This window comes from Pezoporus occidentalis, unplaced genomic scaffold, assembly GCF_034315485.1.
Source record: "Pezoporus occidentalis ecotype Australia unplaced genomic scaffold, CSIRO_AGI_Poc_V1 ctg227, whole genome shotgun sequence".
In the NCBI taxonomy this organism is placed as follows: Eukaryota; Metazoa; Chordata; class Aves; order Psittaciformes; family Psittacidae; genus Pezoporus; species Pezoporus occidentalis.
This window is the reverse complement of record NW_026914148.1, coordinates 576,696-601,963: the sequence shown is the minus strand read 5'-3', so window position 1 is coordinate 601,963 and position 25,268 is coordinate 576,696. Positions and strand designations below refer to the sequence as shown.

The window sequence follows — 25,268 nt, the reverse complement described above, 5'->3', positions numbered from 1 at the left end:
AGTCCTGATGCAGGAGTTGCACTGGAACTGGTTATTAGTCCCATGTGGTTGTCCTCAGTGTAAGCCAAAGTTTCTATGGCTTACATCGTTTAGTATGGCACAGCCCACTCCATGAAATGCATGTTAGAAAGGCTATAACATCCATGTGTCAGAGAAGCTGTGCTGCATGCTTTGTGACTAGGGATCTGCCTCAGAGCAGTATTTGCTCATATTCTTTGTTAGCTATAATTAATGCATGTTGCTTTGGTGCATAGCAATATCTGAATAAATATTTGCCTCCATTTAGACTAAAAAACAGGCATTAATAGGCCATTGTTTAGTATTTAGATGGAAATTATGATTTCTCAATATTTCCATTAACAATCTTTGAAACTTGAAGCAAAGTCTCTGCAATTTTGTATTCAGAGGCAAAACCATGTATCCATTGACTGAAGGTACATAATATTCCTCCTTCATATATTTTCCATAACCCTTGATAAAGAAAGTATCTTAATTTTTAAAACTCCCTTTTAACCAATTTCCTACCTCCTCTACTCCAACCTTTCTAGATGGTATAAATTACATTGGTGTTAGATTCAAACAGTGCCTAAGATGTTTCTTTCTCTCATATATATATATATATTCTGCAAGGTGTTAAAAATAATAATTGCTAGTGATATTTTTCTTATAAAGAAAAACAAAGGACTTGATGTTCAGTGACTAGATCTAAATGAGATTTTAGGATTGGATGGTTTTAGACAAAAAAAAAAAAAAGAACAAATTTTGTTTTGAATGGGTTACTAAGAATAATGAGGAGTTTGTCCAGGTCTGTTAAAAATCAGACATTCCATTCAGGCCTGTGTAAGTGGGGAGATCCCCATAACATATTTACTTTAATTTTAGATGCAGATGGTTTAAATGGGGTGCTCTGGTTTAGATTCCAGAGCAAATAGGTTACCTATGACACTATCATTCTCAGGGATAGATTGCCAAGTACTGCCTTTCTCAGGCAATATGGTTAAAGGTTTCACCCTGTCTGCAGTGGTCCACTGCTTGACTGCTTTTCCCAAGCTCCAGATCAATCTTTAACTCCTCACTTTTAAATTAGGGTGAAATATCATGGAGAAAAAAGGGAACATAATTTAAATACAAAATTCCACCTTTATTATAAATACAAAATCCAAGCAAATAGGATTTTTCACTCTTCTCTCTCCTAAACAAGATACAATATTAAGCCCATGAAGTCTTCTCAGTGCTGGACCAATTATTTCTAAATTTTTTTGAACCAATCTCTAACCTTCCAGTAGAATAGACTTTTTTTCCAAATAATCTTCTAATGTTGTTGCAGAATCTTCAGTTCAGTACCTGAAACATTTTGCTGTGGGCCTGAGAAGTCTGTCACAGAGGAAAAGCTGGAAAAAATCAGTACTGTATCAGAATATTTTGAGTTATATATGTACCCCTGCCCTGCATGTTTCAGTGTCTTGCACAAATAAAGCTCTCAGTCTGAGCTAGGCTTCCTCTGTACCTCCCAGAATCCAACTTTGCTTCAGTTGTTCAGGTTTCAGAGACTGTTCGATCAGGGGAGATGGATGATAACTTTATATCCAAAAGTTAAAAGATGAAAAGGAGTTTGGCTTCTGGGGGCACTTGGGCTTGTTTATGTCTTCAGCATATTTGGAACTGCTGTTAAAATAACTGCAAATGTATTCATGAAACAAGAATTTTAAGCGAATGCCCTCTCCTAGGTTAATGATTAATATTGTGAAAACTCAGCTTGGTATTTATTATATCATGACACAAGTAAATTGAACTGCAAGCAAGTCATTATCTATTTTATTATTATTTTTCTTTTAGTATGCAATGCCAAATGATTAACGTTTTTGCTAGAAGAAGAGTGAAAACATGAGGCAGGCAGTTCCTATTGAGAGTCTTTGTTCAGACCCCTTTGTCCACAATCTGTGTAGTATATAAAGGTCAGAGTCCTTATGAAGAATGTTTTCTTTTTCAAGTGCAAAGTCTAAACCATTAAATGCATAAAAATAAAAAAATTATGTTTTCATCATTCTTTTATAAAAAGAAAAAATCTTGTAGTCTACATCTTTTCCTCGCTTGTCATAGTAAACCACCTTTTCTGTTATCTACGTGTATACAGTGCTGTTCTGTTCCTGTGGGAATGAATTCTTAAACTATTTTAAGCAGAAAAGGACTGGAAGATCTCCATATCTGAGTTGCTCAGAAACTTCAAGATCAGTTTTGCCTTATACTGGGGCTTATCAAATAGTTTCATGTTCATTTGTTTGAGTTTTATGCATGTTCAATTTTTAATTTTATTCTGCTCCATCTCTTTGTCATGTACTGAACAAATATTTTTTTAGAAATTGGAAGTGAGTTTCATTATATGGTAATAATTTAAGTCATACCATCATAAATGGTAACTATTGAATACTTCTCCTTGGAAAACAGATGGAGTTATAAAACTGTAGGTAGGTAAAGTAGAACTCAGAAGAGACATATATTAAGTAAAACTTGTTTTAAAATTGAGAAATTTGTTTTCAGGGTTTCCAATTTAAACTACTTTCAAATGTCTTTAAAAAATAGCCTAACTGTTCATCTGAGTTTTAGGACACAAAGAAAAAAAATGCTGATCCTTGGTATTTAAAAAAGTCAAAAAGGGAAGTAGAAAATATGCTGTAAAAACATGTCTTAGTCGGGAGAAAAGACCACGTGAAAATTTGGCCATTGTTGAATGTCTTTCAAATCTTATTTCATATCAACAAACATAGCTCATTCAAAATTGGTTTTCAATGGACCAATTAAAGGCACTTTATTCATCTATTTCCCTGCCAGCTTTCAGTTTGAACACAAACATGTTAGCATTGTAGCTATTCCAAATAATCAAAATATTCAACCTTCTTAATTCTGTGGGAAGGGTGTTCTACTTCACTAGAAAAACAGTTCTTTTTCTTGAAATGCAAATATTGCTTTTCAGAAAAGATACTACCTGGAAAATTCTGCCTGAAATGTGAATGCTTCAGAAAACTACAAACACCTAAAAATCTTAGACTTCAGAAGAAAAATACTTGGACAGTATTAATTCTTCCATTGTTAAATCTGCAACTAGACTCCCTGTCTGCAAAGACTTTGAGTTTCCAATTCCATTTTGCAAATCCCAATTTTTACATGGTAACCTAATCTCTCTTTAAAGCCTCAAAGGTATTTCATCTACTTTTCCTTATATTACCAGACAGTACATGGCCAAGTTATTTAGATACAAATAAGCCTTGAGAATATCATCAAATCCATTCTAATTTCATTCATGCCTTGGAGATAATAATTTAAAGAGCTAGTCACTGCTTGCAATTAAGCATGGAGAAAATAGATCCATCCCATAATTTATGTCTGCAAAGGCTGGGCTGGATTTGTAATTAATGTTTGCTCCTTTTAATGAAATACTCCAAAGGTCTGCACTTCTGTCATTCATGAAGGTAATTTTTCAATTGATTAGTAAAATAATACTTGAAAAGTAAATGCACCTGCTTTAGCACAGAAATGTCTTAGTCAAGTAGAGACAATGATTGGAGTGCTAAAAAAATGTCATTTCAATACAGTAGAGACTGGAGTTTTACCCCTCCAGAATTCAGAACTCCTACTAAAGAGAAAAAAAGAAAAGATAATTAAACCTCCAGCAACTTCTCAAGCATGCTTTCATCCAGTTTAATTCCTGGGTGGTTTTCAGCAGAACTAAATACTTTTAAGGACACAGGCCTGAATTGTGCATTTGTACAAGTGAAATATGTCTGGAAAGCACATATTACAACAAGACATACTTTTTGTATTTGTGTACCTTAATTTTTGGGGGGGAATGAACAAATCATTTCATACTGGGATTTTAATTTCAGATAAACACTCAAAATCTGACAACTCATTTAGATTATATTATTTCCTTTTCAGAATCAAACCTTTTCAAGCTTGTAAAATTGCAAGATTTGAGAGTTAGGGTCCTGTAGCTGCTGGTTTAAAATGATTTGTAATGTCTTTTCTGCAAAAAAAGCTGCTACTAAACCATCTCTGCCTGCTTTTAAGGAATTGATGCAGAGTTTGTTTGAATTGATCACTCCTGGAAGGGTGTTTGATGACGTCTCCTGTTTTACTTTGACACAAAGGATTACTATTCCTGTACGACAGAGACCTCACATTCTGTAGTAGTGAACTTTCTGGGAATTGACCATAAGTCAGACAAGACAGAATGCAGACTAGAAGACACATTTTATGCTAAATTTCTTGACGGCCACAAACATGGTAGACCAAGAGGTGTTGAACCTCCTGTCATCTGGGACAAGGATTTTGCTTTCAGAGAAAGAAGCAAAAGAGTGAATAAATATGGTGAAAGCAGCCCTTGTCCAGTGCTTAGCCTAGTGGAGCAGAATAATCCAGACAACAGAGCGAGGGGATGTGTGCCATCTGATAACAAAGGTCAAGAGTCAGAGATTCCTCTGGCTAATATAATCTCTAGATAAAAAGATAGCTTTGCATCATGTTTAGCAGAGCAAATGGCAACAGATTCTCCCATCACAGTTTTAAAAGTTGAGCTCCGCTCATAAATTTATCTCAGACTATGGCTTTCACTTGGCTGAGTCTTTTGTGCTGCTGAAAAGAACTTGATTTAAAGGCTTGTTTCTTTCCTCAGTGTTTTCTCACTGATGTGCTTTAGGCAGCAATGTTTGGACCTTTGCTGACACTGGCTGGGGCAGCAAGCAGCTTTTGTGAATCACATCTAAGGTGCTCAGCTCTCTTAGTACACTAAGAGGGATCCCGAGTTGGTCCAGATATGAGTTACACTCTGGGTGGGCAACATCATTTAACACCTCACTATAGGATTACTTCCCAAACACAGCCCTCTGAGAATGTCCACTTGGCATTTCCCTGTCCAGAGAGGAGCACTCAGGAGGGCATAGTCCTTGCATAACTGTAGCAGAGAAGCCTTCAGGACTTAGATCTTCTGCCTTCAGGACTTAGATCTTCTCCCTTAGATCTTCTCATATTGTAGAAGAGGAAAGAGAAATGGTTGGAAGTGGGGTGTGAGTTAGAAGTACTGTTGGGCTAAACATAGAGGTGGACAACAGGAGTGATGGCAGATCCACATCTCATGTGGGTGTTGTTTTGACACTGTGTATGATTTAGCATCCCTATATTATCTTGCCTGTCAGAACATTTCACTTTAAAGATAAAAGTTTATGACTTTAAAGCTATGGTTTTAAGTGTTTGAACCATCTGAAGAATGCAGCTCTTATGCTCAAAGCATGAGCAAAGCAGCATTTAAGGACTTTTAAAAATCTGGACCTTGAACTTAGTATAACTCCTATTAAAGTCAATGAATGCTGAGTCAGACTTTAATACTTTTTGCACCCTAGAGACTTGAAAGGTGAAAATCCTGGCACTGCTGATGTTTTGCCATTGACCTCACAGGGTCAGGATTTCACACTAAAAGCCATAAAATGACAGTGACATTTCGTCACTGCTATCTTGGATCAGATTCATAACAGTGACCCAGGAGAGAAAAATCTGCATAATCCATTACTACTGTGCATCTACCTAGCATTGTTTCACCACTTTCTACCTTGTTTAAAGAGAGGGAGTAATCTATAATTTTGAGCTGCCTTTACTCTAGCCAGAATGAAGAAGAATGGAAAAATCCTTATATTCATTTTTTAATCACTTTATTTAAACTCTCTAAGTAAATTCTTGATTATTTTAAATTAATATAATTTGAAAATTCCCTTTTGGAAATGAAGAGGAGTTTTGTTTTGGTTTGATTTTCAATACATATTCTAAAAAGGCTTTTTAGTAAAACTGGCAGATAAATTTCAAACTTATAGCTACTTGTGAGTGAAGTGCTTATGATTGATGATGAGAACTGTGAAGAGTTTATATATAATTCCTTAATGGTCCTTAATGAAATACTTAATTAAAGACCACTTGGAAAAACAATCTTGGTTAATAAAAGAAATCAGGGGATGAACATATTTCTATAATGTAAGAGTACATGCCATATGTGATAGATGCCACATATCATCAGCACTTAGATACAACAAACTGATAAAAATGCAAAACTGAAAACTATGATTTAAAGCTTATGCAGGAAATAATATTATATATAAAATGAAAGCTGTTACCTTAGCAGATTATTGATGATGTAGAAAAATCTTAATCAAAACCTGTTGCCAGTTATAATGAAAAAAATCTGGAATAACTTTAATGGATTCAGTGAGTTCCTTGAACTCTGAAATAGATAAGCTTTCCCATTGACATTCTCTGAGTATTTCTCTAAAACTACAGAGACAAACCAAATGGAAATCATGTTTGCAGAAATAAAGAATCACTGAAAAATAAAAACATCTCATGTTGTTGAAGAAAAATTAATTTCACCAAAAAATAAGTAAATTCTAAGGCTTTGCCTCAGGTTTGTGGGATCAATGGTGTGGCAATTTCTCTGCAACTTCTAGATAAGGAAATACAAGGAAATTTGTCATCTGTGTCCTTTCTGCTAGTGCCGGATAAACTTTGTCATACATTGCAAGTTTTGCATATTTTTTTAACTTTGCAAATGGAATTACTTTATCCATTACATAATAATGAGTTATATCATTGACTCTGACTTCTGGTCATAAGCTGCATATTTTCGTTTTGTACTGCACATAACTGACAGTGAATAATATTGAAAACATATACACAATTTTGGTATCTGGGATCTCATGATAACTAGTTGGTAAGAAAACAAATTCATCGTTGTCGTGTGAAACCCATCTAGGACAAATTGTACAGCAAATTTCTCCCAGCTGCTGCTGCTTATACACTAGGCCAACTGGAGTCAATGTAATACTCTGGAATCAGGTGTGAAATCTTGTGAAGGAACTGTGAAAACATGAGCCTGGAAAAGCACCTACCCAGCAGTGAATGCAATCACAGTAGAGTTAAAGCAGTGCTATTAAATAATGAGCAGTAATAGGTGACTGTCTGCTCTAAGTCACCCTATAAAGCATCTGCTACCTGCTGCAGGCTACATGATTAATTCTGAAACATGTAATTTAACGAAGGACCCAGACTTCAGTCTATTCAGTCGTCAGCAGCAAATAAATTGGTAGCAAATGCTTTGGCATAGGTTTTTGAATTACTTTGTGGACAGTTACTCTGTTCAATGTTTTGAATTATAATTCTATTTCTTCCTTTTGGTAAAGCTTGGCACTCTGTATTCCTCAGCTGAACTTATTTTGTTAATTGCAACTTTGGGGGGATTTGATTACTTATTTTTTTATGTCTGTTTCTTGTTTCCAGGCTTGGAAATACACATACCTTGAAATACATGTATTTTTGAACCACACACTTTCCATAGGTAAGCATTTCTGCCTGTAAACTGTCTGGTCATGTGAATAACTTCCTGTCCTTGTCATTAAAAGCCTGCATCCTTACTTCTAAATTTGTCAGTTTTGCTCATTATATTTGGAATAGAGCCAGTTTTCTAAAAATATATTTTATGTAGTGGGGAAAGGACATACACGATCACACTCCTCTGCTTGGTGTATGTTAAACAGGCAACTGTTTGCCCACAAGGTCTTTCACTTCTGGAACTGCTAATTGTACTTATCCATGAATTCAGTTACTCAGTGTACACTGCAGGTATGCCAGTTAAGGCACTCAGCTCATGTGATTTTAACACCTATTTGCAAAGCTACAAAACTTTGAAGAGCAGCTCGGCTCTGCATCTTCTGCATGGCTAATACTGGAAAGCAAATCACCTGCTACCACTGTTAGTATTAGCAACATTCAGCTGAGAACAGTGCAATCATTAAGATAAAGGTAGAGAGTCTGGAAGTATAAGCATAAGGTGTCACATCAGACAAGGCTGTGTTCCAAAATAGAATGGACTTAATATTTTGTAGAGCTACAGCAGACAGGTATCACTGTGAAGCTAAACAAGATGCATGGGACAAACTGCATCAAATTCACAGTTCTGATCATAGGCATTGTAATAGCTCTTCTGTTTACAAGTGTTCAATTATTAAAACCTGCTATAGAACATTTGTAGACAGAAGAGGTTAACTTGGTTTTGTAACTTTCATCCTAGTGATAGACTTACTACCCTCCTGGAATCAATAGGTTTGGATGTATTCAAGTACAGGCATAGCTTGAACTGGAGTTGATCTGCTTAATAAAGCAGTAGATGTTTGCATTTGGAAATAAAAAAAAAGCCTGCTTGTGCATTTTGCACAAACTTTGTTTTTCCTTCATTAAGACTTCTTTTTCTTGAATAACTGCAGATCTTGAGACATTAGGGGTACTCATATTCCTTAACTTTGTTTCTCTGACCTCCTTCTGAAGGAGTCTACAGAGACTAATTTAGAAACCTCCCTTATATTCCTAGAGGAAAGTGGTGTGAACATTCCTGTTCGCGTCAAACTGCACTCTGAGTGCATATATTGACTTTACTGGTGTAGCTTGGGCTTTCCACCACTCAATGAGACCTTGGTGTCCTATGAGTTTTATGCAGTTGAACGTCCAAGTCAGGAGTGGTGTATTTCCAAGGAATGTGTATGTAAACACTGGTTAATAATAAAATTTTAACCATTTGTTTTCTTGTTAACATTATAATGAAATCCTACATTTATATGCTCAGCCCATTCAAATTAATTTCCTGGGCTTCTCTAGGGATATAAGGATGGTGTATAATGTAAAGTTTTTTCTTCTATTATGTAGGTACACTGTGGTATAATCTACTAGCAACTCCCTTTGTGCACAAATTTTAAAGGTCTTGAAAGCAGTTTAGTTGCACTAAACTTTGAGATAAGAATCAAGCCCTCTTTCTCTTTATTGGGAGGTTTTCTTAGAATGTTAAACATGTTTCCTTCCAGAATACCAAGTAAATTTTTCTAAAAGAGGTGTTTTGCAAATAAGCTATTATGGTACTAAAGAAAACATTGATTAGTTTTAAATGGCAGTAACAATTCAAGTGCATGTAAAGACAAGTGCATTTGCTTTTGAGGTTAGGCCTCTAAACATAATAATTGATGGAAAAATACCACAAGGTGCAATAGAAGAAGCTTCTGTGAAATTCACTGAGCAATTATGACTGCCATAACTACAATTACCTTAGTAGATCATATTACGTTTTCCATTCTGTTTTTTGAAACAAAATATTTGTTTATTATTTGTAAATATATACTATTTGGAAAAGATTGTATGCTCTGTGTGTTAATTCAGGAAATCTGAAAACTCCAGACACAATTAAAGTGAATATAGTATCCACCTGAAGCAATTTTTTTACTCTTGTCAACATTGTTTTTATATATTGAAAACTCTGGTTTTAGGGGATTTCCCTCAATTAAATCATGTTATAGTTTGCTTAATATACACAAAACCAGAGTTATCGGAAAATGGGTTTTGGCTATGTATTGTGCAGCTCAACTTTAAAGAGGCCCTTGACACATTTCTTACCCAGAGAATTCCGTAAGTTGTTGATTATCTAGGTCAGAGCCTGATTGTACTAGCCATACAACCTCTGTGCTGAAAAAGAAGCTGTGTGGTGTAAAAAGACCTCAAACTGCACAACTTGAAACAACAGCAGCTTTATACCCATTTGATAGGATGAGAGCCTGATTTCTTCGAAGTTGCAGACTTTGGAGAGCAACAGGAGCCTTCACTTAATGTGAATACCCTAAACCATTCTTCCCATCTGTAATAATGTTTCAGATCTGCGAGTACCTCTGGAGAAAACATGATGCATGAGGAAGTGCAGAAAGAATGGGGTTGGAATCTTGATCATTGTTTACACAGTCAAATTTGTTGCAAAAGAGAATACTACAGCCTGTTTTCTATCACATAAAATAGGAGAAGAAGAAGGACTTAAATTAGAGTTGCAAAGACTCACATTAGGTTAAAAAAAAAACCAAAATAACCTCAACACAATTTTTATAATAGTAAGATAATAAAGCACTTAAATATATTGCCTGGGAAATTTTGAATTTCTGTCTTTAGAGATCTGCAAGAACAAGTTCAACAACAGCTGTCTGGAGTTGTACAGATACACTTGTCCCAACTCCCCATTTCTTTTTCTATTATCCAAACAAAACTTCGATGTCATAAACCAGAGTTTGGATTCTGAGGTCTGGCCCATGTTGTTCTGGCTTTATCCAGCTTTATGGTAGCCAGCAGTTACATGATTTATATAATATGTAACGCTGTGAAAATATAAAGGCCACATTGGCAGGTAGTAAACCATATGTTATATTCTAAATCATAGAATCATGCATACATTTTTGGCTTTTTGTTCAATTTCCTTTTTACGTATGCAAAAAAAGTATTTTTGCATGACTTGTGCATACTTCGTTCTTTGGTTACATCTTAAAAATACTGTTAAAAGATAGAAATAATATTTTGTGTGAAATATTACCTTTTTTTTTTTTTTTTTTTTACATTTGCATACCCACTTAATCTTTGTAGCTCATGGAACTTCTTACAAGCATTAAAGTAAAAGCAAGCATTCAGAAAAGCTGTGAAATCTGAAAGGTAGCAAGCTTCCAAACCAACTTAGGAAGGTCAAGCCATATAAAATAAGCAGGGAAAAACCAGAAATGGCACACTGAAAGGAAAGAGAATGATACAGCATGTTGGGGTGGCATTTTTTTGCTAAATAAAGTGGTTGTATGCCAGGGGGTTGACACACTGATGAGAAGATAAGCAGGAAAAGGGAAGATATATGAAGAATGTAAAGAATAAGGGTGAATTTGAAGCAGTGAATTATGACCCAAATCAGGATTCAAGTGACTGAAATTCAAGTTTTGCATCATGAAGAAGCAACAAAGTTTTTACTTAGTTTGGATGACAAAGTAGCAATGTTAACCGAGAAGCTGCATTGGATTAGGCCCAAAGTTAATGAGGAGAGGTGATCGGAAGATGTTTGGCTAGTGGAAATGGAAACCACAGGCTGGTCCAATGTTCAAGGAGTTTGATGTAGTTCCAATAAAAAGCACATTTTAATTGTCATGGTTTAAGTTTAAAAGTGAAGTGTGTTAAGGATAGTTTCCACAAAAAAAAATATTTCCCAAGAATCTTTTGTTGCTCCGCATTAAAAATATGGGGAGTAGATTAGAAAAGAGAGTGATACAGTTTGATACAGCCATTTAGTTTGTGTATGTCATGGCTGTTCAAATCATAGCTGTAACTCCTCTGTGTGCTGCAGCTTAGGTAATATCACATTATTTAAAGCCACACAATCTGTTTCTATATATGCTAGTATGTACATACAGACCTGTATACTCATTTGCAGTGATTTCTGACCTAGCATAGCTTTGTAAAAACCTCCAGCTCAATACCGTTAAAGATGATATATTAATATATAAACCCAAGGGGAAAGTACCAAAATTAATAATGAACTTTTTTTGCATAAAATAACTTTGGCTTCCAACATTTTACAAATAAGCTCCTTCTCAGCTTAATTTGTGCTGATATAGATCAGCTCTGTACAACATTCCCCTCTCATCTCACCACCCCATACCTGCAGTTTTTCCTTATTACGTCTATTCCTCTTAAACTCCAGTTTTCTAGTTATACTAGTATTTATTAAAAGCTTGACTGTAAGGTCTTTTTTTACCCAAAGATCTATTTCTATCATAACTGTTTATAATGATTAAATCTCAACAACTTAAACACTTTACACAAAATAATGTATTTTCAATAAATTGAAATATTAACCAATCATATGTAATGGTTCAGTTCTAGCAAATGGATTGCTAGAAATCCTTAGGGTTTCATATAAATTGAAAACTGTATTGACTGACCAGACTGCACTCGAATTACATTGCATTTGGATCAAAAAGCATAGAAAAAGTTCTCATTATAGTTCCCTGACATTAATTTGAACATTTTTATATGTGTGTCCTATTAAGTACTTTAAGTGCTTTTTGATAATTGTGCTTTGTAGTTTTTACAGCACTTCAGCCTATTCCCAGTTCAATTTCCTCTTTTATCCGATGTTTGAAATATTGATTTCTGACAGATAAAAGCAAACCTTATAATCTCAGCAGCATGCAATAAGTGAGTAAGACAGGGCTACAGAATGCATCAGGGAACGGTCATATCTGAAACTGTCTTTGTTTTATTACATTTAGTCAAAAGAATTTACTTACAGCTTGCTGATATTTATGTAAAAGCAGGACTCCTGATAGTCCAGTGATATTACCAGTTCCAAGTATACTTTTGCATTTAGTAAGATAAAAGAAGAAACTCCCTTGGTGGTTGATGATTGCAGCTGCTTAAACTGCTGTCAGCTGGCTTGAAGTAACTGTGATTTATCTTCTTCAGATTGTGCAATGTTGTGTCCGTGGACTTCCAGAGTTTGCATTAAAAAGTGACAGAACATTAGAGTGCCAGAAGCTTCTCATACTGTGGCTCTGAAGGTAAAGGCAAGAGACAACTATTCTTGTTCTGTATTTAGGAACATTGTCCAAACCCTCTGCAAAGCTCTTGTGACACGAAAAAGATCTTAAAGGAATGGGTTGGAATTTTGAACGTGGACAAAGTACAGTGAAAAGATGTTAAGCAATATAGGGGCCTACAAGGATGCTGGAGAGCGACTCTTCATTAGGGACTGTAGTGATAGGACAAAGGGTTCAAACTTAAACACGGGAAGTTCAGGTTAGATATAAGGAAGAAGTTCTTTACTGTGAGGGTGGTGAGGCACTGGAAAAGGTTGCCCAAGGGAGCTGTGACATCCCTGACAGTGTTCAAGGCCAGGCTGGGGGGAGTCTTGGATGACATGGTCTGGTGTGTTCCCATGGCAGGGAGGTTGGAACTGGATGATCTTAAGGTCCTTTCCAACCCTAACTATTCTATGATTTTATGATTCTGTGATTCTATGATAGGCTTGATGCTTTGTGTTACTTATTTTCATGACATCTTTTCTGCATTTTTAGAAACTAGAAAGCAAACTGAAGAATTCAGTTTCCAACCCAGTTTCTAGTTCAGTAGTTAATGACGTTAGAGATTCAGTTTACCTCTATCTCCTTTTCATTATCCAGTGTAAGCCGTTTTGTGTCTCACAAGTAACACTGCATTAAACATCTCTACTGAGCTACATTATACCTGCAGTAAAAGGCAGAATATATAATCTACAGAGAATTAGCTACTTCATTTTGGGCAGTGTTTCCTCTGAGGTTGTGAAAATCAAGATTAGAATACTGTTTCAGAAGGTGAGAAAAGTTCATCAGGTTACAGAGTAGCTTTGTCAATCAATAGTAAACTTATCAACGTGGGGACACAACAGAATCTCCATTCTAAAGACTAGGTCAGGCATACATTTTCAGGAGAGATCAATTTACTTGTAAACACAGGTAGGTGAAATAAAGGAAGGGGGGGAAATGTTTTTCAATGATTTAGACGTTTCTAAAATGAACACTGAGATTTTATTTAATCCCAAATTAGCCATTGCTAATTCAGCCACATTTTCTTTGCAGTCCTGGAAATACTTAAAAGCCTTGCATTTAGGCCTTCACACACTTGGGTATAGAAGAGTTTTCATACAAAGGGCATTTAAAAAATGTTATATTAGTGAATTTTGGTTGTTATGGAGGACTGGAACTCTGCCAGCCACTTAGCAGTTAAAGGTTTAATCTCCCAGCAATTGAAGTTTTCATTACTAAGCAATTAGCACTTAAAGTTTTAAGTGATAAGCATTTAACTGCATTCTGGGAATGCCGGGATGGTGATAGCAAAGCTGGGAAGGGTTCTGAGGAATAACAAGCCTAGAAAAGTGATTTGGTTAAGACTGTGAGGGAGAAAAGAGCTTCCAAGCTCTACAAGCCTTGCTCATACTGTATAGAACAAAGGCTGATGGAGCTCAGTAGTAGAATGCTCTAGAGATGGACCCTATAAGGATCAAAATACAACAGTGGAGTAGTTAGAAAGGCTCGGTAGTTTAGGAGTTCATATGAAGTAAGGGTTAGAAGTCTAAACTCAAGGATCATGGAGCATAGCCCAGTGAGTCCAAGTTCCATCCAGACTTGGCTGCTGATGGCAAGGTGTGACATATAATGTCAATGTAGACATAAAGTGTTGTTCCTGGCAGAAAAGTAGGGTGGACTGGAGTCAAGCTTCACAGCAGGTTTCTTCAGTGAAGATTTAAGAATTGGGAACCCTGAACCAGCAAGACTACAGAACTAAAATAATTAAATATTTTGCAATAAGAAAAAAGGAATTTGTTGGTTGAATTATATTTAAGAGCAAATATGTCATTGAATATTCAAGTAAAAATCTGTAAGCCCCAAATACAGCAAAATAATTTTTTTTTTTATGTTTTGAATCTATTTTTATCATGCTAACTGCACCCAACCCAAATGTCTGTATTCCAGTAGACCAACACAGAAATTTGCACGCATACGCAGGTTACATTCCTATACATTCCACGTCAAGACGTATTCTGCGATGGGTGATATAACTGCAGACAATTAATAAATCAAGACCATAATGACGTCAAGTCCCAAAGCTTAAAGGTATAAAGGCAATTGCAGAAATGTCTCTTACAAAACATTAGGTATGATATATTATATTAGATAGTTGAATGGAAATAGCTTCTATGAAGAATTTGAAACAATTAGAAAAGGAAAAAGGCAATGTGGAAAAAGAAGACTGATGATTTTTGGTTGAGGTTTTTGTGGGAATCAAGTTGGGAAACAAGCCGTTGTATATACTATCTGATATTTTCTAATGGCCTGATTGAATATGACATTGTATGCGTGCACACTCCAGTATTGCAGTTGATAGAACTATCTTAATATTTTTATATGTGAAAATTTGCCTTGAAATTTAAATGTCAAAAAAAAAAAAAAAAAAAGGAAATAGAGATAAATCATCAAGCAAGCTCAGAGGAAGTTTAGGTGTGATTTAAGTGGCCAGGTAGCTAGCTAAAATAGCTGGAAAGAAAATCTGCTTCCATTTCCCAGGACTCACTAAAAAAAAATGCAGTTGCTTCCAATAATAAACAAGTGTAACAGTGGAATGTTTTACCAGGTTCTATTTTGTGGCAAAATAAACTAAATTAAAAAAAAACAAACAAAGAAAGGTTTAGTTACTGCAATACATTCCAGAGATTGAAAGTCAGCTAATTTTATTGTTTCCACCTTGTTGTGTCTCTACAGAAAGTTTTAAATAACTACAGAAAATTTTGGAAAAATATTTTGGCTCCCAAAAAATTTCAGCTAAAATGGCTGGAATTCCCCTGTATAATGCATAAGGCCCAATTTGGGTCTTTTGTACATGTGTTTGAAAGTTGGGCAATATGTACCATTCTTTCACTGCTTGCACATTTAAAACTGAATTTCAATGCTAATCTGACACCCTATCGTCATTCCATCTTTCAATACAGGTGGTTATTACATGTTAGAACATTGCTAATAACTTGTGCCCTCTGTTACAAAGCCCAAAGAAACTACTGCATTTTGTGCCACCCCAAACACACTGTGTACACTACAGGCATAAGCTAGCGTATTTTATGTTTTCTACTTTGGCTTACTGCTGTAAAGGGTCAGAGAAAAAAAAAAAAGTCTTAATAGATGACTTCTCTCATCTTGGGCACTCTGAGCAGCTGTGGTTTCAATTTCCATGTACCCAGTATAAAAAAGACATTTTAATGACAGTAAATACTGCCCCATAATAATTTTACTGCTCTCAGAATTTCTGCTTACCTGAGAAAAATAACTTAAAAATTTTACCTGACTTTTTTTTTTTTTTAGCATCTTTTTCAATTGTACTCAATATTTTTTAATGGGATTAACCCCCTGGGACTCCAATAAGATGCTTTAGGAATTAGTGCTCCATGGTATGCTTGCAAGTGTTTTTAATATTCCTTTTTAAAAGTTAGGCAAACTGATAATATTAGTGTATGTTTATATCATTAAAAAAGTAACTAATCTACTTCATAAAACAGTGTAGATCTAATTCCTTTTTTTCCTCAGTCTTTGCACCTTCCTCTTTTATTCTCTTTGATGTCTGCAGCTGTTGTCTGCCAAATAGGGTTGGCAGCTGCCTGCAGTGCTACTGCTTTACCAGCTGCTAAGGCTCTACCATTCACCAGGCAGCCAGTCCTCTCCTTGCGCTGTGCCGCAGAGCGCCTGTGTTTGTCAGCTTGGTGGCACGCACAGAGCCCTCGAGCTGCCAGTCCAGTTTGTCATGAACTATCAACCTGGAAGTACTCAGCAGCTAGTGTGCTCATGTTGATTTTCTTGTTAAACAAAGTGTCCAAAGTGTCAGAAGAATGATATCAAGCACATTGCACTACATAACCAAATGACAATATTTCTTTTTATTTTAGCTCCTTAATACCATCTTTAGCTGAGTGGAAAAGAACACAGATTGCATGACTCTGGGGAACCTTGTTTCAACATTTATTACTGGGAAAACGTATGGCTTTCAAAAGATAAAATGTATTTCAAACACCAGATCTCTCCCTATGCTGAGCTAAATGCTGCCTTGATGTATGCCTTGTACACTCTTGTGTTGACAGATGTGAAGTTCAAGTAAGACCAGAATTTGACCAGCTAAATTTAACATAATAGGGTTACAAATACAGCAACGACAAAAGATTTTCTAAGCATTAAATGCTATAGTGTGCCTGAGTTCTGTTCCCAGATTTATTCCTAAATAGTCAGGTTGTACTTTATATACATATATAAAGTATATACATATACTTTATTTTGTGGTACTGATCTCAAATGTACAGTGTTTAGAATGACAGCTACTCAGTAATGTACTGGGAGGGTATTATGCAAGTTTAACTTAATATTTTTAGCCTTTTTTGCCTTCCTGCCTGCTTTCAAATATTTGGAAAACATTTTTCTCTTACAGTATATTCAGAAAAGTGTTCAAGTTTCTTGGGTTATTTAAAGTAGTAATAGTTTTACACAACAACACAAGTCAGTTTTCTGTTGAATGCTAGGGAGGTTTTATTGATTTTAATGAAACCTTTAGTTAACAGTGTGCAAATACAGACCATATTGTTCGACTGAAGATTTTGCCAGAGACTGGGACAAAGCCTTATGATAGTGACCCACTGTCATGGCCTTGTCTTGTTCTACTCTTACTGTAGAACCACCACAGAAGCAATTGCCACACAAGATGCTGTACACCAGAATTTTTTCAGTAGCTCCATGTAACAAAAGAAATTTCTGTTTTTATGCAAAACAGCCACTCACAGAGGAGTAGATGGGGAATCTTCCAGTGATAGTGGCTTCTATCAAACTTTCCTCAGTTTCACTAGTAGTGTGATTTCCAGCAAGATACCTTCTTTGCAACAAAATAGGTAGTAGCTCAGTAGGTGCTGCTTATCACGTTGGTATCTGAGGTATTCAATCAGATAAGAGAGTTCTCACGAAGGTTACCAGTTTAGCTCTCAGTTATCACTGGTTAACAGAGTACATTCCCAGGTGATGCATCTGTCATTCTTAACTCTTAGGTTCACCTTCCATTGCAAGTGGTTTGTAGAAATACAAAACTCAATGGATATTCTCATGACATATTTTGTAAAGGGGCTAAAAGGGAACATCAAGGTAGACATGCCCAGACTTGGCAGATCTTGGGTGGTCCAGGAATCAGCTGGGATATGAGCAATGCAGACTTTTGGCATATTTTACAAAAACAAGAAATTGAACTTTGATTACTTCCATTGCCAGCCAAATGAGCACATTACTGGGATGCTGGATCCTCTGAGTAGTTACGAAGGGCATTATTCATCATCTCTTCCAAAGATTCCATTATCATTTAAATAAAAAACTAACTTTCCAAAAGTCTTTTCTGCTCAGCTGTAATAATCAAGCTTTTATCATAGCTCGAAGTATTTTTTTCATATACTGCAATTTGAAAATAATATGTAGTGTAGCGTCCAAAATGCCTCCTCTGTAATAATCAGTACATCACTGTAGGCCTGCACTACTGACAGGGCACTGCTGGTTAGTTAGGGTCACATGAGCCTCAGCTGTACATCCAAGAGGCTAAATTTCAAATTTATTTACAAGTACCACAATGTCAGTGGTATTTGCCTGAAGGGTAAATGTGGCTTTTAAATTGTTCATTTGAAACAATCCTTGCTGATGACAGGATTTGAGGAGACATTTTATCAAAAGGGGATTTCTTTTTTTCAGAAAGTTAGATTGATTTAAAAAAAAATAATATTTTTTGTGTGTGTGTCAAAGATAAATCTGAAGTTTAGTAGAACTCTTATGTCTAAGGAGAGAAACAAACCAGCTACAGTTTCATTTCTTGATTTAAACCAAGTCTTTCTGGAAAATTGCAAAGTTGACTGAAGGAGGCCATCCACATTTCCCCTTTCCCAGTGATTCCATTAGCTCAGTCTGTGTGACCTCTCTGCCAGGTTCCCACAGGTTATCTGCTTCAGGACTTGGTTTCTTTTCTGATAGCTGCCTTCCTTATACTCTCACCATCTTTGTGCAGTGACTATTCTGTTTCCCATCATGTCCAGCCCTGGAGTCACAATCTCTTGGAAAATGGTTTTAGGGCTAATTTAGCTAAAAGTCTTTTTTTTTTTTTTTTTTTTTTTTTTGGGGGGGGGTGTATATATATAGTGTAAATATATATGTGTATATATATATACATATTTTACACATATGTATGTATATATGTAAATATAAAGGTATATGTATAAATATATATATTTGTAGATGAGTATAGGGCTTTCTCTTTTTCTGTCTTTCTGAAAGTGAATGGATGTTGGTTTAGAATCTTCATAGTGATCACTCACCATAAAGGCTTCCTGGCTGTCATGTGGACCTACAAAGGTCTGTTTGTGCAACTCAAGTCCGTCAAAAACGTAATAAAGAAAGTCTGGGAGCTTGTCATGGTTTAAGCCCAGCCGGTAACTCAGAACCAGGCAGACACTCTCTCACTTCCCCTTTTTCCTTCCCCCTGCTCCTGGAGAATCAAAATGTAACTCCCACAGGTTGAGATAAGAGCAGTCCAGTAACTAAGGTATAACACAAACCACTACTGCTAACACCAGTAATAATAATGATAAGGGAAATAACAAGGGAAGGGAATACAACCACTCACCAGCCATCAACCGATACCCAGCCTGACCCGAGAAGCAATCTAGCCCTTCTGGGCAACTGCCCCAGTTTATACACTGGGCATGCTGTGCTATGGTATGGAATACCCCTTTGATTAGTTTGGGGCAGGTGTCCTGCCTCTGCTTCCTCCCGACTTCCCCTCCTCCCTGGCAGAGCATGAGACTCAGAAAGTCCTTGGTCAGAGTAAACATTACTGAGCAACAACTAAAAACATCGGTGTTATCAGTGTTGTTCCCAGGCTGAAAGTCAAAAACCCAGCACTGCAACATCTACAAAGGAGAAAAATGGCTGCTACCTGAACTCAGGACAGAGCTGTGCCCCTAAGAACACCTGGGGGCTGTTTACTTCATTACCTTAATGAGGGGAAAGCTGTGATATAAACCAGCAGGTAGTTGAATCCTGGAGGGTGTTATTTGGGGTTTGGTCAGAAAGGAAAGGTTGTTGACTGTGTGCAGCTAAGGGCCTAAGAGCAATGTGGACATGGAGAGATGTGCTTAAGGAGAGGTCAGCTGCCTGTGAGTGAGGGGAGCTTCATACCCCTCTGCCCCACAGACCGTTCACTGCAGAGTAGGCTACTGAGGCCACCACTTGCTGGTCCCAGGTGCATTCTCAAATTTCAAAGTAAAACATAAAAGTTTTATCTTTTTCTTAAAAGAAAGAGTTCTTGGGTGAAGGAATCACTGCCTAGGATTAAAAAGGTGTTGCATATCGTTAATGAAATGAAAACCTCTGCCTACACAGCCCTTCAGGGGAATCTCTTAGTTCAGAGCATGTTCCTAATTTTTATCTTCTGGATTCATGCAGGAAATATGTGTATGATAAAAAGAAGTCAGTTTCACCTCCTATGGGGATATTTTATGTAAGGATCATGCTGCCCAAGATGCAAAGAAGTTTTGGTAGAACATTGCTGAACACTGTATATTATAATATAGATCTGAGTGTTTGAGAAAGTGAAAAGAGATTTACTAGGAAATGTTTTGAGGTTTTGTTTTTTTTCACCCACTCTATTTATTGCTTGCTATGGATATGCTGTGGTTTCACCCTTGGCTGGATGGGTACTGCACATCCAGTGGTTTTGCCATTGCCTTACAGCATGGAGCCTTCATTTGTGCAAGGGTCTTCCATTTCCTGACATTTCTTATTTCTTTACAGTGAACTAACTGTAAAGCACTGTTTACAGTGTATATTGCTGTCTAACACAAGCTTGCTCTGCCTTTTCAGGTGGGTCCATTATCTCTGTTTAAGGCCTGTTAACATCGTTATTTGGCTTTTTCCACTCTGAGCACTGGAGTGAGCTCCCTTTTATCTACAATATATAGCATTAAAAAATACGTGTATGATAAAGCACTGTACAGTACTGGCTTGTTCTTTCTAGTGATACTGAAATATGAGTGAAAGTTAATCACAGTGCAACTCACTAAAATGAAAATATGAGTGTTGTACCTTGAAGAAGAGGAGAACAGGTATTCCTGACAGCAAATACTATATTTGGCTATTAACTTTCTTCACTTAAAAAAAAAATAAATAAAAAGAGGCAGGGACATGAAGCAAAAATTTCTCAAATAGGGTTGTCTCTGTAGTAAGCGCAGATGTTAAGCTGTTAAAAACTGGCAGTGATCCACTGGCTTTAACACATCTATGCCAGCTGAACTGACCATGAATATTATCAAAGTTTCTTGGAAGTGACAGGAAGAGAAATCCTTTAAAATTTCCTCTTTAAGAACTCAGGATTTCCGTTTTTATAACTGCAAACTTAGGAACAATTCAGAGTGAAATGTGGAGCACAGAGACAGGCAGCACCATACTGACTGTATTTGATTAGGTTAATCCTTTTTTCCCTTCTATGTGGTTACTACAGCCAAGCAATTCTTTATCATACTATCAATTGCTTGAAGCACTGTAGACTACAGGTTAAATATTCTCATGTCAATGTGAACTTCTGCTCCAAGTTCTCATTGGAATCTAATGACTTTCATCTTCAAAAGAAATTTTAATGAGTTCAAAGTATCTACTCTTCTGTTTTAATTGTTGTACTTTGTACACTTCACATTCTGCAGATCAAAACCACCTATTCTTCATTCTTTTTCACCTGAAAATACTTTTGACCAGCTCTTTCCGGAGTTCTTATCTTCTGTCCGCTTTTTATTACTCATATGCATGTAAGTTATGAATCCAGAAATATGCAACACATACACTGTTAAAACCTGTAGCAGATCTAGTACTTACCACTAAGAAGTTAACATATGCCAGCCACTATTATTTTGATTACTGAAATCAGAGATGTCGCAGATGTCTGTAACAGTCAAATAAAACCATTAAATAAGTGGTAGTAAATGTATCTGGTACATGCCAAGACTTCTCCTGGACTGCATATGGAAAAAAGCACATAATAAAAGTATGCTACATACATACATACTTTTGTCTTGTCCTTTTCTCACTTGATGTGCCTGCTTCATGCATGTCTCAGGTGCAATTCGTTCAGTCCCATCAGCATCTTCGCAGGTCCTTGTTTTTTCATAATCCCCTTATGCTATGAGAAACCTTCTTACACTCATCCTCATAAATATTAATTACTGTGGTCTGTTTGAAATAAATATAGACAGACAGCTTTGCAAGGGGAAAGTTACCATAGAATCATAGAATCATAGAATAGTTAGGGTTGGAAAGGACCTTAAGATCATCTAGTTCCAGCCCCCCCTGGAGAAGAGAAGGCTGTGTGGAGACCTCATAGCAGCCTTCCAGTATCTGAAGGGGGCCTATAGGGATGCTGGGGAGGGACTCTTCATTAGAGACTGTAGTGACAGGACAAAGGGTAATGGGTTAAAACTTAAACAGGGGAAGTTTAGGTTGGATATAAGAAGGAAATTCTTTCCTGTTAGGGTGGTCAGGCACTGGAATAGGTTGCCCAGGGAGGTTGTGAGTGCTCCATCCCTGGCAGTGTTCAAGACTAGGTTGGAAGAGGCCTTGGGTGATATGATTTAGCATAAGGTATCCCATGTTTTTTTCTAAGAAGCTGTAGTCTTGAAATCAGTATTCTGGTCAATATTTAGAATGTAAATGAAACATGGGTGTGGCTTGTGATTAGCTGGAGCAGTTGTAGGGATTGGAGCTCTCTGAAGTATCTGGCCTTAATAGTTAAGTTTCCAGTATTCTTAACATGTGGTGCTTGATCTGTGCTGTTCTACCAGCCCTTTAGAGAGAATTATTTCCCTTCTGCTTTCTCATAAAATTGAATGATATATAACATTTTAGTATCTTACATTGAATTGTGAAGTTATTGGCATTGCATGATATACTGGATGGATACAGATCGGGTGATTGTTTGAACAGTTCTACAGATCTAGAATTTTTTCATATTGTGCTTATCTGGTTGTTCAGTAGATGACAATGCAAAGAACTGCTCCAGTAACAATGGCTAGCAGACTATTAAAATGTTGGCCTCCACTCATTACTAAAGGTGGTCCAGATCATTTAAGTTCTCAAATGCAATATGTGTTAAGCCAAGACTAGAATTATCTCCTTACTATGGTTGATTTTTTTATTAAGACCCTACATGGTTCATTAGACCAAGCTTATCCCTGTACTAGAGAAGGACCAAACACAAACATCAAATCTAGGTATAAGCTGTTAATATATACCAGCAAAAAAATCAACATTAGTGTTCCTACACAGTTTTTGTTACTGCATGAAATCTTCTCGCTAGAATGAACACAGTTTAGTATGTGCTTTCCATGGGAAATGAGAAATGCAGCGCAAAAATGTACTGCTTATATTTTAAAAAGGTAGAAACTGCATCCATCGTGGAAGATTCAATTGGATGCGTCTTGCACTCAGAAATGGTTCAGAACCTTGAAGCTCTTCAAAATCTGTGTGATATGTAGAATAAGGATTAAATCTGTTTTCAGTATTCCTGAAGTACAGCAGTGAGACACACATCTAAATCAGACATGACTTCTGAAGTATTTTTTTAACTGTTTTTAGAATATAAGTTGCAAGCTAGTACTTATCTCCTTATATGAAGGTCCAGCTTTAGAACTCGGTTACTAGCTATTAAGGAATTTTTAAAATTGCTCTTTTTTAGCTACTAATTTACTATCAGCCATCCAAAGACAGATTGGTAGGATATAAATGAAATGCTATAATTATACAACGGAGTGGGTCACTGACCTTTGGATTGCAATATCTTGTCTCTTTTGTCCTTTCCTTATATCACTCAGTCTATGGGATGAAATTGCATCTTTTTCTTTGGTTGTGTCAAGAATGAGGTGGTATTGGAAACTAGTGAGGCATGGTACAATGTAGGTGTTCATAGCTTGCAATAATTTACCCATTTTCATTTTGTTTGATTTTATTAACACCTGTGTCTCCAGGGAACACAGGGAGGAGGGAAGGAAAGGAGAGAATATTTCAGCAATAATCTAATGATCAGCACTTATGTTCCCCCCCCAGCCCTGCTGTTATGTCAAATGTCAAGATACCTCACAGCCAAGCAATTTATAAAACAAAATGCATATATATAAAGGAAGAGGTGCAGGTGCTAGAAAGATGTGTGTCATGACATACATACATACATGAAGGACAGCAAGGGAGTCATTAAAAATATGGATTTTTTTTTTTTGTAATGCAGTGGCTGTTTGTCAGCTGGTGTAATTGGCATGCATCAATGGAACCACTCAGAAATATACTTTCTGAGAAATTAGTTACTTAATGGAAATTAATCAAAATTTCTTATAGGAGAGTAGCAAAAAATTCCTGGACAGCTTTTGGAAAAAAAAGGAAAACACAAAGTGGGATAGCAGTCTGTATATTTGTTTCTGGACTATTTCTGAAGATATTGGTGTTCTAGGCAGTAAAACACAAAGATTTGCTGTCAAATTAACCAAAGGATTTGGAGATTTGAGAAATTATAGTAATGTTTAGGAAAAAAACTGATTTAAATATTATCAAATAAATTCAATAGCAAACTTTCAAAGTCAGAAACAAAAGAGATTTTTTAGCCTAGTTTTCTTTTTTCCTCCTCTTTAAATGTTAGAAAACTTTCTCAGTACAGTGTAAATGTAACACTATATTGGCTTTATTGCCACTATTATTGTCAGAGATTTTTCTTACAAAATAAAATATATCTGTGGAGACTACTATGAAACTATCTCTATTTTGCTCAGAAGTGGTTAATTGATTTTGGTTTTTAACAAGCTACTTTTTTCTTTGCTACTAAATAAATCATGTGAATCTCCATATTCAGGCAAATGCTATATATTTAACAAAGTTTTTCTTAAAAATCCCATTTACATTTAATTTCTGAATGTGATTTCTTGTCTATTGCATTCACAAGAGTGAATTAATATCCCTCCAAAATATTTCTGCCAGATTTAAAAAATAATGCATACAATAGGTCAGGTTTATAGACTATTAGAAACTTAAAATCTGCAATATCTGACTATGGTAATACCATTATTGTGGTTATATGATCTGATCCTTCAGATTGTGAAGAATTTAAATCTTAATGGCGGGTTTTGTTCTTTTCTTTGTTTTCCTTTGATTCATGTATGTGGGAATCTGATGAGAAGGAGGGATTAAAAGTGAGAAAAGGAAAGGTAGGAAGGGTGAAGTCCTGTCTTGTCATAGGAGAAATTGAAAGTAACACAATTTAAGATAATAGTATTTCTTGAGTTTAAAGTGTGGAGAGAACAAATCAGGTCTACTGCCTACTTCTCATTCTGTAAACATTCTTTTTTTTTCCTCTTTGGGTGTAAGAGTAGAACACATAACAGTATCAAGTTTGATACTTGGCAAAACAAAAGGTTATTGTAGGGAGTGTCTTAGTCTGCAGGAACTATTTTGCATCCCAATAGAATGTTGTAAAGTTGTAAAGTACTACATCAATAAAAGCATACTTAAAACGTATAAAACAAGACCTAAAATAGTGGGTTACACTTTAACAGAAAGCTAACTTTAAAAAATATATGTAAATTGAAAAGCCTATATTCTCTTTTGAATGACTTGGGTTTTGAGGTCTTAGGACTTTAAAAACAGTCCTCAGCAAAGTGTCTAAGTTTGTGCTGCACTGCAAAGCATGCTGATTTCTGAGCTAACCTGGAAAAAGCCACTTCTTCAGTCAAAAGCAGGGTAGCAAGATAATAGTGCACTTCTATTATATTCAGT

The 25,268-nt window shown here is 36.1% G+C and overlaps 1 long non-coding RNA gene across 1 annotated transcript; it reads right to left on the bottom strand.

The window, feature by feature from the left end:
• Positions 1 to 1,120: 1,120 nt before the first annotated feature.
• On the bottom strand, positions 1,121 to 2,478 carry LOC134164889 (uncharacterized). Its single transcript, XR_009965302.1, has 2 exons — positions 1,508 to 2,478; positions 1,121 to 1,391 (listed from the first exon to the last, which is right to left on the bottom strand). It is a non-coding gene; the product is annotated as an uncharacterized LOC134164889 (long non-coding RNA).
• Between the last annotated feature and the right edge of the window lie 22,790 nt (positions 2,479 to 25,268).